The sequence below is a fragment of the Calliopsis andreniformis genome, unplaced genomic scaffold, assembly GCF_051401765.1.
Source record: "Calliopsis andreniformis isolate RMS-2024a unplaced genomic scaffold, iyCalAndr_principal scaffold0041, whole genome shotgun sequence".
NCBI classification, from domain to species: Eukaryota; Metazoa; Arthropoda; class Insecta; order Hymenoptera; family Andrenidae; genus Calliopsis; species Calliopsis andreniformis.
In genome coordinates, this window is record NW_027480450.1 from 4736789 (window position 1) to 4754055 (window position 17267).

Sequence of the window (17267 nt, forward strand, 5' to 3'; positions counted from 1 at the left end):
TCCTCAATCCACAATCCTCGTTCCTCAAACCTCAATCCTCAGCCCTCAGTCCTCATCCTCAATTCTCAATTCTCAATCCTCAATCCTCAATCCTCAATCTTCATTCCTCAATAATCAATAACCAATCCTAGATCCTCAATCCACAATCCTCAATCCTTAATCCTCAATCTTCAATTCTCAAGCCCCAGTCCACAATATTCAATCCTCAATGCTCAATCCTCAATCCTCAATCCTCAATCCTCAGTCCTCAATCTTCAACCCTCAAACCTCAAACCTCAATCCTCAACCGTCAGTTCTCGTCCTCAATCTTCAATCCTTAATCCCCAATCCTCAATCTTCAATCCTCAATACTCAATCTTCATTCCTCAATCCTCAATCCTCAATCCTCAGTCATCAATCCTCAATCTTCAATACTCAATCGTCACTCCTAAGTCCTCAATCCTCTATACTCAATCCTCGTTCCTCAAACCTCTATCCTCAACCCTCAGTCCTCATCCTCAGTTCTCAATTCTCAATCCTTAACCCTCAATCCTGAATCTTCAATCCTCAATAATCGATCTCCAATCACAGATCCTCAATTCCCAATCCTCAGTCCTTAATCCTCAATCTTCAATCCTCAATCCCCAGTCCTCAACCTTCAATCCTCAATGCTCAACCCTCAATCCTCAATCCTCAGTCCTCAATCCTCAATCCTCATACCTCAAACCTCAATCCTCAACAGTTAGTCCTCGTCCTCAATTCTCAAACCTCAATCCACAATCATCAATACTCAATCTTCAAACCTCAATCTTCAATCCTCAATACTCAATCTTCAATCCTCAATCCTCGATTCTCAATGCACAATACTCAATCCTCAATCGTCAATCCTCAATCCTCAAACCTCAATCCTCAATCCTCAGCCATCAATCCTCAATCTTCAATACTCAATCGTCAATCCTCAGTCCTCAATCCTCAATCCTCAATCCTCGTTCCTCAAGCCTCAATCCTCAACCCTCAGTCCTCATCCTCAGTTATCAGTTCTCAGTTCTCAATCCTCAATCCTCAATCCTCAAGCTTGAATCCTCAATAGTCAATCTCCAATCCTAGATACTCAATCCTCAATCATCAATCCTCAATCCACAATCTTCAATCCGCAGTCCCAAATCCTCAATCTTCAATCCTCAATCCTCAATCCTCAATCCTCAATCCTCAATCCTCAAACTTCGATCCTCAATACTCAATCTTCAATCCTCAATCCTCAATCCTCAATCCTCAATCCTCAATCATCAATCCTCAACCTTCAATACTCAATTCTCAATCGTCGTTCCTCAATCCTCAATCCTCAACCCTCAGTCCCAATCCTCAATTTTCAATTCTCAATCCTCAATCCTCAATCCTCAATCTTGAATCCTCAATAATCAATCTCCAATCCTAGATCCTCAAACCCCAATCCTCAATCCTTAATCCTCAATCTTCAATCCTCAATCTCCAGCCCACAATCGTCAATCCTCGATCTCCAGTCCTCAACCTTCGATCCTCCATGCTCAATCCTCAATCCTCAAGCCTCAGTCCTCAATCCTCAATCCTCAATCCTCAAACCTCAATCCTGAATCCTCAATACTCAATCCTCAATCCTCAGTCATGAATACTCAATCTTCAATACTCAATCCTCAATCCTCAATCCTCAATCCTCAATCCTCAATCCTCAGTCATCAATCCTCAATCTTCAATACTCAATCGTCAATCCTCAGTCCTCAATCCTCAATCCTCAATCCTCGTTCCTCAAACCTCAATCCTCAACCCTCAGTCCTCATCCTCAATTCTCAATTCTCAATCCTCAATCCTCAATCCCCAATCCTTAATCTTCAATCCTCAATCCTCAATCCTCAATCTTCAATCCTCAACACTCAATCTTCAGTCCTCAATCCTCAATCCTCAATCCTCAATCCTCAATCCTCAATCCTCAATCCTCAATCCACGATCTTCAATCCTCAATACTCAATCTTCAATCCTCAATCCTCAATCGTAATCCTCTATCCTCAATCCTCAACCCTCAGTCGTCAGTCTTCAATCCTCAATACTCAATATTCAATTCTCAATCCTCAATTCTCAATCCTCAATCCTCGTTCTTCAATCCTCAATACCCAATCCTCAATCTTCAATCCTCAATCCTCAATCCTCAATCCTCAATCCTCAACCCTCAGTCCTCAGTCCTCAAATCTCAATCCCGAATCCTCAATCCTGAATCCTCAATCTTCAAACCTCAATCCACAATCATCAATCCTCATCACTCGACCCTGAACACTCAGTCCTCAATATTCAATCCTCAATCCTCAATCCTCAATCTTCAATCCTCAATACTCAACCTTCAATCCTCAATCCTCAATTCTCAGTCCTCAATACACAATCGTCAATCGTCAATCCTCAATCCGCAATCGTCAATCTTCGATCCTCAATCCACAACCCTCAATCCTCAATCCTCAATCTTGAATCCACGATACTCAATCTTCAATCCTCAATCCTCAATCCTCAATCCTCAATCCTCAATCCTCAATCCTCAATCCTCAATCCTCAGTCCTCAATCCTCAGTCCTCAAACCTCAATCCTGAATCCTCAATCCTCAGACCTCAAACATCAATACTCACCCCTCAGTCCTCGTCCTCAATCCACAACCCTCAATCCTGAATCCTCAATCCTGAATCCTCAATCTTCAGCCCTCAGTCCTCAACAATCACTCGTCAATCCTCAATTCTCAATGGAGTATCCTCAATTCATAGTTTTCAATACTCAATACTCAATCTGCAATCTTCAAATCTCTATCCACAAACATCAATTCTCATCACTCAACCCTCAACACTCAGTCCCCAGTCCTCAATCTTCAATCCTCAATGCTCAATCCTCAATACTCAATCCTCAATCCTCAGTCCTCAATCTTCAACCCTCAATCCTCAAACCTCAACCCTCAACCGTCAGTTCTCGTCCTCAATCCTCAACCCCCAATCCTCAATCCTCAATCTTCAATCACCAATACTCAATCTTCAGTCCTCAATCCTCAATCCTCAATCCTCAATCCTCAAACCTCAATATTCAACACAAAACCCTCAACCATCAATCCCCAATACTCAGCCATCAATCGTCAATTCTCAATACTCAATAGAATATCCTGAAATCTCATGTTTCAATACCCAATCCACAATATTCAATAATCAAATCTCAATCCTCAAACATCAATTCTCAACACTCAACCCTCAACACTCAGTCCTCTCTCTTCAATCCTCCATCCTCAACCCTCAATCCTCAAGCGTCAATCCTCAATCCTCAATCCTCAATACTCAACCATCAATCCTTAATTCTCAATACTCAACAGAATATCCTGAATTTTCAGGATTCAATACTCAAACCTCAATCCTCAACCCTCAGCCCTCATTCTCAATCCTCAATCCTCAATCCTCAATCCTCAATATTCAATCCCCAATAATCAATCTTCAGTCCTCAATCCCCAGACCTCAATCTTCAATCCTCAATGCACAATCCTCAATCCTCAAGCCTCAGTCCTCAATCCCCAATCCTGAACACTCAAACCTCAATCCTCAACCGCCAGCCCTCGTCCTCAATCCTCAATACTCAATCCTCAATCCTCAATGTTCAATCCGCAATACCCAATCCTCAATCCTCAATCGTCAATCTTCAATCTTCAATACTCAATCTTCAATCCTCAATCCTCAATCCTCAATACTCAATCCTCAATCCTCAATCCTCAATCATCAATCCTCAATACTCAATCTTCAATCCTCAATCCTCAGTCCTCAAACCTCAATTCTGAATCCTCAATACTCAATCTTCAACCCTCAATCCTCCGTCCTCAATACTAAGCCATCAATCCTCAATTCTCAATACTCAATAGAATATCCTGAATTCGCAGGATTCAATACTCAAACCTCAATCCTCAACCCTCAGCCCTCATCCTCCATCCCCAATACTCAATCCTCAATCCTCAATGTTCAATCCGCAATACCCAATCCGCAATCTACAATCCTCAATCCTCAATCATCAATCCTCAATCCTCAATCCTCAATCGTCAGTCCTCAGACCTCAATCCTGAATCCTCAACCGTGAACCCTCAATCTTCAGCCATCAGTACTCAACAATCAGTTGTCAATACTCAATCCTCAATAGAATATCCTCAATTCACAGTTTTGAATACTCAATACTCAATCTGCAATCTTCAAATCTCTATCCACAAACATCAATTCTCATCACTCAACCCTCAACACTCAGTCCTCAATCTTCAATCCTCAATCCTCAATCCTCAATCTTCATTCCTCAATACTCAATCTTCAATACTCTATCCTCAATTCCCAATCCTCAATACTCAATACACAATCGTCAATCCGCAATCCCAAATCCTCTATCTTTAACACTCAATCCTCAATCCTCAATCCTCAATCCTCAATCTTCAATCCTAAATACTCAATCTTCAATCCTCAATCCTCAATCCTCAAACCTCAACCCTCAATCCTCTATCCTCAATCTTCAATCCTCAATCCTCAATCCTCAACCCTCAATCTTGAATCCTCAATAATCAATCTCCAATCCTAGATCCTCAATCCCCAATCCACAATCCTTAATCCTCAATCCTCAATCCTCAATCCTCAAGCCTCTGCCCTCAATCCTCAATTCTCAATCCTCAATCCGCAATCCTCAATCCTCAATTCTCAGTCATCAATCCTCAATCTTCAATACTCAATCGTCAAACTTCAATCCTCAATACACAATCTTCAATCCCCAATCCTCAATCCTCAATCCTCAATCCTCAATCCTCAATCATCAATCCTCAACCTTCAATACTCAATCCTCAATCCTCGTTCCTCAAACCTCAATCCTCAACCCTCAGTCCTCATCCTCAATTCTCAATTCTCAATCCTCAATCCTCAATCCCCAATCCTCAATCTTCAATCCTCAATCCTCAGTCCTCAATCCTTAATCCTCAATCTTCAATCCTCAATCTCCAGCCCACAATCTTCAATCCTCGATCTGCAGTCCTCAACCTTCGATCCTCCATGCTCAATCCTCAATCCTCAAGCCTCAGTCCTCAATCCTCAATCCTCAATCCTCATACCTCAATCCTGAATCCTCAATACTCAATCCTCAATCCTCAGTCATGAATACTCAATCTTTAATACTCAATCCTCAATCCTCAATCCTCAATCCTCAATCCTCAGTCATCAATCCTCAATCTTCAATACTCAATCGTCAATCCTCAGTCCTCAATCCTCAATCCTCAATCCTCGTTCCTCAAACCTCAATCCTCAACCCTCAGTCCTCATCCTCAATTCTCAATTCTCAATCCTCAATCCTCAATCCCCAATCCTCAATCTTCAATCCTCAATCCTCACTCCTCAATCTTCAATCCTCAATACTCAGTCTTCAGTCCTCAATCCTCAATCCTCAATACTCAATCCTCAATCCTCAATCCTCAATCTTCAATCCACAATCTTCAATCCTCAATACTCAATCTTCAATCCTCAATCCTCAATCCTCAATCCTCAATCCTCAATCCTCAACCCTCAGTCGTCAGTCTTCAATCCTCAATACTCAATATTCAATTCTCAATCCTCAATTCTCAATCCTGAATCCTCGTTCTTCAATCCTCAATACCCAATCCTCAATCTTCAATCCTCAATCCTAAATCCTCAATCCTCAATCTTGAATCCTCAATAATCAATCTCCAATCCTAGATCTTCAATCCGCAATCCTCAATCCTTAATCCTCAATCTTCAATCCTCAATCTCCAGTCCTCAATCTTCAATCCTCAATCTCCAGTCCTCAATCTTCAATCCTCCATGCTCATTCCTCAATCCTCAAGCCTCAGTCCTCAATCGTCAATCCTCAATCCTCAAACCTCAATCCTGAATACTCAATCATCAATCCTCAATCCTCAGTCATGAATACTAAATCTTCAATACTCAATCCTCAATCCTCAATCCTCAATCCTCAATCCTCAGTCATCAATCCTCAGTCTTCAATACTAAATCGTCAATCCTCAGTCCTCAATCCTCAATCCACAATCCTCGTTCCTCAAACCTCAATCCTCAAACCTCAGTCCTCATCCTCAATTCTCAATTCTCAATCCTCAATCCTCAATCCTCAATCTTCAATCCTCAATCCTCAATCCTCAAACCTCAGCCCTCAACCGTCAGTTCTCGTCCTCAATCCTCAACCCCCAATCCTCAATCCTCAATCTTCAATCATCAATACTCAATCATCAGTCCTCAATCCTCAATCCTCAATCCTCAATCCTCAAACCTCAATATTCAACACAAAACCCTCAACCATGAATCCCCAATACTCAGCCTTCAATCCTCAATTCTCAATACTCAATAGAATATCCTGAAATCTCATGTTTCAATACCCAATCCACAATATTCAATAATCAAATCTCAATCCTCAAACATCAATTCTCAACACTCAACCCTCAACACTCAGTCCTCTCTCTTCAATCCTCCAACCTCAACCCTCAATCCTCAAGCGTCAATACTCAATCCTCAATCCTCAATACTCAACCATCAATCGTCAATCCTCAATCCCCAATCCTCAATCTTCAATCCTCAATCTTCAATCCTCAATCCCCAGTCCTCAATCTTCAATCCTCAATACTCAATCTTCAATCCTCAATCCTCAGTCCGCAAACCTCAATTCTGAATCCTCAATCCTGAATCCTCAATCTTCAGCCTTCAGTCCTCAACAATCAGTTGTCAATACTCAATCCTCAATAGAATATACTCAATTCACTGCATTCAATTCTCAATACTCAATCTGCAATCTTCAAACCTCTATCCACAAACATCAATTCTCATCACTCAACCCTCAACACTCAGTCCTCAATGTTCAATCCTCAATCCTCAATTCTCAATCTTCAATCCTCAATACTGTATCTTCAATCCTCAATCATCAATCCTCAATCCTCAATCCTGAATCCTCACTCTTCAATAGTCAGTCCCCAATCCTCAGTCTTCAATCGTCAACCCTCATTCCTCAATCCTCAATCCTCAATCCTCAATCTTCAAACCTCAATACTCAATCTTCATTCCTCAATCCTCAATCCTCAAACCTCAGCCCTCATTCTCAGTCCTCAATACTCAATCCTCAATCCTCAATATTCAATCCTCAATACTCAATCTTCAATCTTCAATCCTCAATCCTCAATCCACAATCCTCAATCCACAGTCATCAATCCTCAGTCTTCAATACTCAATCTCCAGCCCACAATCTTCAATCCTCGATCTGCAGTCCTCAACCTTCGATCCTCCATGCTCAATCCTCAATCCTCAAGCCTCAGTCCTCAATCCTCAATCCTCAATCCTCATACCTCAATCCTGAATCCTCAATACTCAATCCTCAATCCTCAGTCATGAATACTCAATCTTTAATACTCAATCCTCAATCCTCAATCCTCAATCCTCAATCCTCAGTCATCAATCCTCAATCTTCAATACTCAATCGTCAATCCTCAGTCCTCAATCCTCAATCCTCAATCCTCGTTCCTCAAACCTCAATCCTCAACCCTCAGTCCTCATCCTCAATTCTCAATTCTCAATCCTCAATCCTCAATCCCCAATCCTCAATCTTCAATCCTCAATCCTCACTCCTCAATCTTCAATCCTCAATACTCAGTCTTCAGTCCTCAATCCTCAATCCTCAATACTCAATCCTCAATCCTCAATCCTCAATCTTCAATCCACAATCTTCAATCCTCAATACTCAATCTTCAATCCTCAATCCTCAATCCTCAATCCTCAATCCTCAATCCTCAACCCTCAGTAGTCAGTCTTCAATCCTCAATACTCAATATTCAATTCTCAATCCTCAATTCTCAATCCTGAATCCTCGTTCTTCAATCCTCAATACCCAATCCTCAATCTTCAATCCTCAATCCTAAATCCTCAATCCTCAATCTTGAATCCTCAATAATCAATCTCCAATCCTAGATCTTCAATCCGCAATCCTCAATCCTTAATCCTCAATCTTCAATCCTCAATCTCCAGTCCTCAATCTTCAATCCTCAATCTCCAGTCCTCAATCTTCAATCCTCCATGCTCATTCCTCAATCCTCAAGCCTCAGTCCTCAATCGTCAATCCTCAATCCTCAAACCTCAATCCTGAATACTCAATCATCAATCCTCAATCCTCAGTCATGAATACTAAATCTTCAATACTCAATCCTCAATCCTCAATCCTCAATCCTCAATCCTCAGTCATCAATCCTCAGTCTTCAATACTAAATCGTCAATCCTCAGTCCTCAATCCTCAATCCACAATCCTCGTTCCTCAAACCTCAATCCTCAAACCTCAGTCCTCATCCTCAATTCTCAATTCTCAATCCTCAATCCTCAATCCTCAATCTTCAATCCTCAATCCTCAATCCTCAAACCTCAGCCCTCAACCGTCAGTTCTCGTCCTCAATCCTCAACCCCCAATCCTCAATCCTCAATCTTCAATCATCAATACTCAATCATCAGTCCTCAATCCTCAATCCTCAATCCTCAATCCTCAAACCTCAATATTCAACACAAAACCCTCAACCATGAATCCCCAATACTCAGCCTTCAATCCTCAATTCTCAATACTCAATAGAATATCCTGAAATCTCATGTTTCAATACCCAATCCACAATATTCAATAATCAAATCTCAATCCTCAAACATCAATTCTCAACACTCAACCCTCAACACTCAGTCCTCTCTCTTCAATCCTCCAACCTCAACCCTCAATCCTCAAGCGTCAATCCTCAATCCTCAATCCTCAATACTCAACCATCAATCGTCAATCCTCAATCCCCAATCCTCAATCTTCAATCCTCAATCTTCAATCCTCAATCCCCAGTCCTCAATCTTCAATCCTCAATACTCAATCTTCAATCCTCAATCCTCAGTCCGCAAACCTCAATTCTGAATCCTCAATCCTGAATCCTCAATCTTCAGCCCTCAGTCCTCAACAATCAGTTGTCAATACTCAATCCTCAATAGAATATACTCAATTCACTGCATTCAATTCTCAATACTCAATCTGCAATTTTCAAACCTCTATCCACAAACATCAATTCTCATCACTCAACCCTCAACACTCAGTCCTCAATGTTCAATCCTCAATCCTCAATTCTCAATCTTCAATCCTCAATACTGTATCTTCAATCCTCAATCATCAATCCTCAATCCTCAATCCTGAATCCTCACTCTTCAATAGTCAGTCCCCAATCCTCAGTCTTCAATCGTCAACCCTCATTCCTCAATCCTCAATCCTCAATCCTCAATCTTCAAACCTCAATACTCAATCTTCATTCCTCAATCCTCAATCCTCAAACCTCAGCCCTCATTCTCAGTCCTCAATACTCAATCCTCAATCCTCAATATTCAATCCTCAATACTCAATCTTCAATCTTCAATCCTCAATCCTCAATCCACAATCCTCAATCCACAGTCATCAATCCTCAGTCTTCAATACTCAATCGTCAATCCTCAGTCCTCAGTCATCAATCTTCAATCCTCGTTCCTCAAACCTCAATCCTCAACCCTCAGTCCTCATCCTCAATTTTCAATTCTCAATCCTCAATCCTCAATCCTCAATCCTTAATCCTCAATCTTCAATCCTCAATCCCCAGTCCTGAATCTGCAATCCTCAGTGCTAAATCCTCAATCCTCAAGCCTCAGTCCTCAATCCTCAAGCGTCAATCCTCAATCCTCAATCCTCAATCCTCAACCCTCAATCCTCAGTCCTCAAACCTCAATCCCGAATCCTCAATCCTGAATCCTGAATCCGCAGACTTCAGTCCTCAAAAATCAATTGTCAATCCTCAATCCTCAATAGAATATCCTCAATTCACAGTTTTCAATACTCAATCCCCATTCTTAAATCTTCAAATCTTAATCCACAAACATCAGTTCTCATCACTCAACCCTCAACACTCAGTCCTCAATCTTCAATCCTCAATCCTCAATCCTCAGTCCTCAATCTTCAATACTCAATGCACAATCTTCAATCCTCAATCCTCAATTCTCAATCACCTATACTCAATCCTCAATCGTCAATACTCAATCCCCAATCCTCAATCGTCAATCCTCAATCCTCAATCCTCAATCCTCAATAGCCAATCCTCAATCTTCAATCCTCAATCCTAAATCCTCAATTCCCAACCCTCAATCCTCAGACCTCAGTCCTCAAACCTCAATCCTCAAACCTCAGCCCTAATCCTCAATCCTCAATCCTCAATCCTCAACACTCAATCTTCAATCCTCAATACTCAATCCTCAATCCTCAGTCCTCAGTCCCCAAACCTCAACTCTGAATCTTCAATCCTGAACCCTCTATCTTCAGCCCTCAGTCCTCAACAATCAGTCGTCAATACTCAATCCTCAATAGAATATCCTCAATTCAGAGTATTCAATACTCAATACTCAATCTGCAATCTTCAAACCTCTATCCACAAACATCAATTCTCACCACTCAACCCTCAACACCCAGTCCTCAATGTTCAATCCTCAATCCTCAGTTCTCAATCTTCAATTCTCAATACTGTATCTCAATCCTCAATCCTCAATCCTCAATACTCAATCCTCAATCCTCAACCTTCAATCCTCAATACTCAATCTTCAATCCTCAATCCTCAATCCCCAATCCTCAATCCTCAATCCTCAATATTCAATCCTGAATACTCAATCTTCAATCCTCAATCCTCAATCCTCAATCCTCAATCCTCAATCCTCAGTCATCAATCCTCAATCTTCAATACTCAATCGTCAATCCTCAGACCTCAATCCTCGATCCTCAATCCTCGTTCCTCAAACCTCAATCCTCAACCCTCAGTCCTCATCCTCAATTCTCAATCCTCAATCCTCTATCCTCAATCCTCAATCTTGAATCGTCAATAATCAATCTCTAATCCTGGATCTTCAATCCCCAATCCTCAATCCTTAGTCCTCAATCTTCAATCCTCAATCCCCAGTCCTCAATCTTCAATCCTCAATGCTCAATCCTCAATCCTCAAGCCTCAGTCCTCAATCCTCAATCCTCAATCCTCAAACCTCAATCCTCGACCGTCAGTCCTCGTCCTCAAACCTCAATCCCGAATCCTCAATCCTGAATCCTCAATCTTCAGGCCTCAGTCCTCAAAAATCCATTGTCAATCCTCAATCCTCAATAGAATATCCTCAATTCACAGTTTCTAATACTCAGTCCCCATTCATCAATCTTCAAATCTCAATCCACAAACATCAATTCTCATCATTCAACCCTCAACACTCAGTCCTCAATCTTCAATCCTCAGTCATCAATCCTCAATCTTCAATACTCAATCGTCAATCCTCAGTCCTCAATCCTCGATCCTCAATCCTCGTTCCTCAAACCTCAATCCTCAACCCTCAGTCCTCATCCTCAATCCTCAATCCTCAATCCTCAATCCTCAATCTTGAATCCACAATAATCAATCTCCAATCCTAGATCCTCAATTCCCAATCCTCAATCCTTAATCCTCAATCTTCAATCCTCAATCCCCAGTCCTCAATCTTCAATCCTCAATGCTCAATCCTCAATCCTCAAGCCTCAGTCCTCAATCCTCAATCCTCAATCCTCAAACCTCAATCCTCAATCCTCAATATTCAATACTCAATCCTCAATCCTCAATCCTCAGTCCTCAAACGTCAATTCTGAATCCTCAATACTCAATCTTCAACCCTCAAACCTCAAACCTCAATCCTCAACCGTCAGTTCTCGTCCTCAATCTTCAATCCTTAATCCCCAATCCTCAATATTCAATCCTCAATACTCAATCTTCAATCCTCAAACCTCAATCCTCAATCCTCAGTCATCAATCCTCAATCTTCAATACTCAATCGTCACCCCTCAGTCCTCAATCCTCTATTCTCAATCCTCGTTCCTCAAACCTCTATCCTCAACCCTCAGTCCTCATCCTCAGTTCTCAATTCTCAATCCTCAATCCTCAATCCTGAATCTTCAATCCTCAATAATCGATCTCCAATCACAGATCCTCAATTCCCAATCCTCAATCCTTAATCCTCAATCTTCAAACCTCAATCCCCAGTACTCAATCTTCAATCCTCAATGCTCAACCCTCAATTATCAATCCTCAGTCCTCAATCCTCAATCCTCAGTCCTCAAACCTCAATCCTCAACAGTTAGTCCTCGTCCTCAATCCTCAACCCTCAATCCACAATCATCAATACTCAATCTTCAATCCTCAATCTTCAATCCTCAATACTCAATCTTCAATCCTCAATCCTCAATTCTGAATGCACAATACTCAATACTCAATCGTCAATCCTCAATCCTCAATCCTCAATCCTCAATCCTCAGTCATCAATCCTCAATCTTCAATACTCAATCGTCAATCCTCAGTCCTCAATCCTCAATCCTCAATCCTCGTTCCTCAGGCCTCAATCCTCAACCCTCAGTCCTCATCCTCAGTTATCAATTCTCAATCATCAATGCTCAATCCTCAATCTTCAACCCTCAGTCCCCAATCCTGAATCCCCAATCCTCAATCCTCAACCTTCAATCCTCAATACTCAATCTTCAATCCTCAATCCTCAATCGTCAATCCTCAATTCTCAATCCTCAATCATCAATCCTCAATCCTCAACCCTAATTCTTCAATACTCAATACTCAATCTTCAATCCTCAACCCTCAATCCTCAATACTCAATCTTCAAACCCCAGTCCCCAATCCTGAATCCCCAATCCTCAATCCTCAACCTTCAATCCTCAATACTCAATCTTCAATCCTCAATCCTCAATCGTCAATCCTCAATTCTCAATCCTCAATCCTCAACCCTCAATCCTCAGACCTCAAACATCAATACTCAACCCTCAGTCCTCGTCCTCAATGCACAACCCTCAATCCTCAATCCTCAATGCTCAATCAACAATATTCAATCTTCAATACCCAATCCTCAATACTCAGTCGTCAATCCTCAAGCGTTCATCCTCAATCCTCAATCCTCAACCCTCAATCCTCAGTCCTCAAACTAAATCCTGAATCCTCAACACTGAATCCCCAATCTTCAGACCTCAGTCCTCAAAAATCAATTGTCAATCCTCAATCCTCAATAGAATATCCTCAATTCACAGTTTTCAATACTCAATCCCCATTCTTCAGTCTTCAAATCTCAATCCACAAACATCAATTCTCATCACTCAACCCTCAACACTCAGTCCTCAATCTTCAATCCTCAAACGTCAATCCTCAATCTTCAATACTCAATACTCAACCTTCAATCGTCAATCCTCAATTCTCAATCCTCAATACTCAATCCTCAATACTCAACCCTCAATCGTCAATCCTCAATCCCCAATCCTCAATCTTCAATCCTCAATACTCAATCCTCAATCCTCAATCGCCAATTCTCAATCCTCAATCCTCAATCCGCAATCTTCAATCCTCAATCCTCAATCCTCAATCCTCAATCCTCAATCTTCAATCCTCAATTCTCAATCCTCAGTCCTCAACCCTCAATCCTCAATCTTCAATACTCAATACTCAATCTTCAATCATCAATCCTCAATCCTCAATCCTCAATCCTCAATCGACAGTCATCAATCCTCAATACTAAACCTTCAATCCTCAATACTCAATCTTCAATCCTCAATCCTCAATCCTCAATCCTCAATCCACAATACTCAATCATCAATCCTCAACCTTCAATACTCAATCCTCAATCCTCGTTCCTCAAACCTCAATCCTCAACCCTCAGTCCCAATCCTCAATTTTCAATTCTCAATCCTCAATCCTCAATCCTCAATCATGAATCCTCAATAATCAATCTCCAATCCTAGATCCTCAATCCCCAATCCTCAATCCTTAATCCTCAATCTTCAGTCCTCAATCTCCAGCCCACAATCTTCAATCCTCGATCTCCAGTCCTCAACCTTCAATCCTCCATGCTCAATCCTGAATCCTCAAGCCTCAGTCCTCAATCCTCAATCCTCAATCCTCAAACCTCAATCCTGAATCCTCAATACTCAATCCTCAATCCTCAGTCATGAATACTCAATCTTCAATACTCAATCCTCTATCCTCAATCCTCAATCCTCAATCCTCAATCCTCAGTCATCAATCCTCAATCTTCAATGCTCAATCGTCAATCGTCAGTCCTCAATCCTCAATCCTCAATCCTCGTTCCTCAAACCTCAATCCTCAACCCTCAGTCCTCAATCCTCAATCCTCAATCCTCAATCCTCAACCTTCTGTCCTCAATACTCAATCTTCAATCCTCAATCCTCAATCCTCAATCCTCAATCCTCAATCCTCAACCTTCAGTCCTCAATACTCAATCTTCAATCCTCAATCCTCAATCCTCAATCCTCAATCCTCGTTCCTCAAACCTCAATCCTCAACCCTCAGTCCTCAATCCTCAATCCTCAATCCTCAATCCTCAACCTTCTGTCCTCAATACTCAATCTTCAATCCTCAATCCTCAATCCTCAATCCTCAATCCTCAATCCTCAATCCTCAATCCTCAATCCTCAATCCTCAATCCTCAATCCTCAATTTCAACCCTCAATACTCAATCTTCAATTCTCAATCCTCAATCCTCAATCCTCAATCCTCATTCTTCAAACCTCAATACCCAATCCACAATCTCCAATCCCCAATCCTCAATCCTCAATTCTCAATCCTCAATCCTCAATCCTCAGACCTCAAACATCAAAACTTACCCCTCAGTCCTCGTACTCAATCCACAACCCTCAATCCTGAATCCTCAATCTTCAATCATCAATATTCAATCTTCAATCCTCAATCCTCAATCCTCAGTCCTCAATCCTCAGTCCTCAAACCTAAATCCTGAATCCTCAATCCTGAATCCTCAACCTTCAGCCCTCAGTCCTCAACAATCACTCGTCAATCCTCAATCCTCAATAGAGTATCCTCAATTCATAGTTTTCAATACTCAATACTCAATCTGCAATCATCAAATCTCTATTCACAAACATCAATTCTCATCACTCAACCCTCAACACTCAGTCCCCTGTCCTCAATCTTCAATCCTCAATGCGCAATCCTCAATACTCAATCCTCAATCCTCAGTCCTCAATCTTCAAACCTCAATCCTCAAACCTCAACCCTCAACCGTCAGTTCTCGTCCTCAATCCTCAACCCCCAATCCTCAATCCTCAATCTTCAATCATCAATACTCAATCTTCAGTCCTCAATCCTCAATCCTCAATCCTCAATCCTCAAACCTCAATATTCAACACAAAACCCTCAACCATCAATCCCCAATACTCAGCCATCAATCCTCAATTCTCAATCCTCAATATTCAATCCTCAATCCTCAATCTTCAATCCTCAGTCCCCAACCCTCAATCTTCAATCCTCAATCCTCAATCCTCAATCCTCAATCCTCAATCCTCAACCTTCAGTCCTCAATACTCAATCTTCAATCCTCAATCCTCAATCCTCAATCCTCAATCCTCAATCCTCAATCCTGAATCCTCAATCCTCAATCATCAATCCTCAATCCTCAACCCTAATTCTTCAATACTCAATACTCAATCTTCAATCCTCAACCCTCAATTCTCAATCCTCAATTCTCAATCCTCAATCCCCAATCCCCAATCCTGAATCCCCAATCCTCAATCCTCAACCTTCAATCCTCAATACTCAATCTTCAATCCTCAATCCTCAATCGTCAATCCTCAATTCTCAATCCTCAATCCTCAGTCCTCAGACCTCAAACATCAATACTCAACCCTCAGTCCTCGTCCTCAATCCGCAACCCTCAATCCTCAACCCTCAATCCTCAATCATCAATATTCAATCTTCAATACTCAATCCTCAATACCCAATCCTCAATCCTCAATCGTCAATCTTCAATCCTCAATACTCAATCTTCAATCCTCAATCCTCAATCCTCAATACTGAATCCTCAATCCTCAATCCTCAATCATCAATCCTCAATCTTCAATAGTCTATCCTCAATCCTCAATCCCCAATCCTCAATACTCAACCATCAACACTCAACTCTCAATACTCAATAGAATATCCTGAATTCTCAGGATTCAATACTCAAACATCAATCCTCAAACATCAGCCCTCATCCTCAATCCTCTATTCTCAATCCTCAATCCTCAGTATTCAATCCTCAATACTCAACCTTCAATCATCAATCCGCAATCCTCAATCCTCAATCCTCAATACGCAGCCATCGATACTCAATCTTCTATCCTCAATGCTCAATCCTCAATCCTCAATCCTCAGACCTCAATCCTCAGCCCTCAATCCTCAATCCTCAATCTTCAATCCTCAATCCTCAATTCTCAACCCTCAATATTGAATCCTCAATAATCAATCTCCAATCCTAGATCCTCAATCCCCAATCCTCAATCCTTAATCCTCAATCCTCAATCCTCAAGCCTCTGTCCCCAATCCTCAATACTAAATCCTCAATCCTCAATCCTCAGTCTTCAATCTTCAACCCTCAATCCTCATACCTCAATCCTCAACCGTCAGTTCTCGTCCTCAATCCTCAACACTCAATCCTCAATCCTCAATCTTCAATCCTCAATACTCAATCTTCAATCCTCAATCCTCAATCGTCAATCCTCAATTCTCAATCCTCAATCCTCAGTCCTCAGACCTCAAACTTCAATACTCACCCCTCAGTCCTCGTCCTCAATCCGCAACCCTCAATCCTCAACCCTCAATCCTCAATCATCAATATTCAATCTTCAATACTCAATCCTCAATACCCAATCCTCAATCCTCAATCGTCACTCTTCAACCCTCAATACTCAATCTTCAATCCTCAATCTCCAGCCCTCAATCTTCAATCCTCAATCTCCAGTCCTCAATCTTCAATCCTCCATGCTCAATCCTCAATCCTCAAGCCTCAGTCCTCAATCGTCAATCCTCAATCCTCAAACCTCAATCCTGAATCCTCAATCATCAATCCTCAATCCTCAGTCATGAATACTAAATCTTCAATACTCAATCCTCAGTCCTCAATCCTCAATCCTCAATCCTCAGTCATCAATCCTCAGTCTTCAATACTCAATCGTCAATCCTCAGTCCTCAATCCTCAATCCTCAATCCTCGTTCCTCAAACCTCAATTCTCAACCCTCAGTCCTCAATCCTCAATCATCAATCCTCAATACTCAACCTTCAATCCTCAATCCTCAGTCCTCAAACCTCAATTCTGAATCCTCAATACTCAATCTTCAACCCTCAATCCTCAGTCCTCAATATTCAATCCTCAATGCTCAATCCTCAATCCTC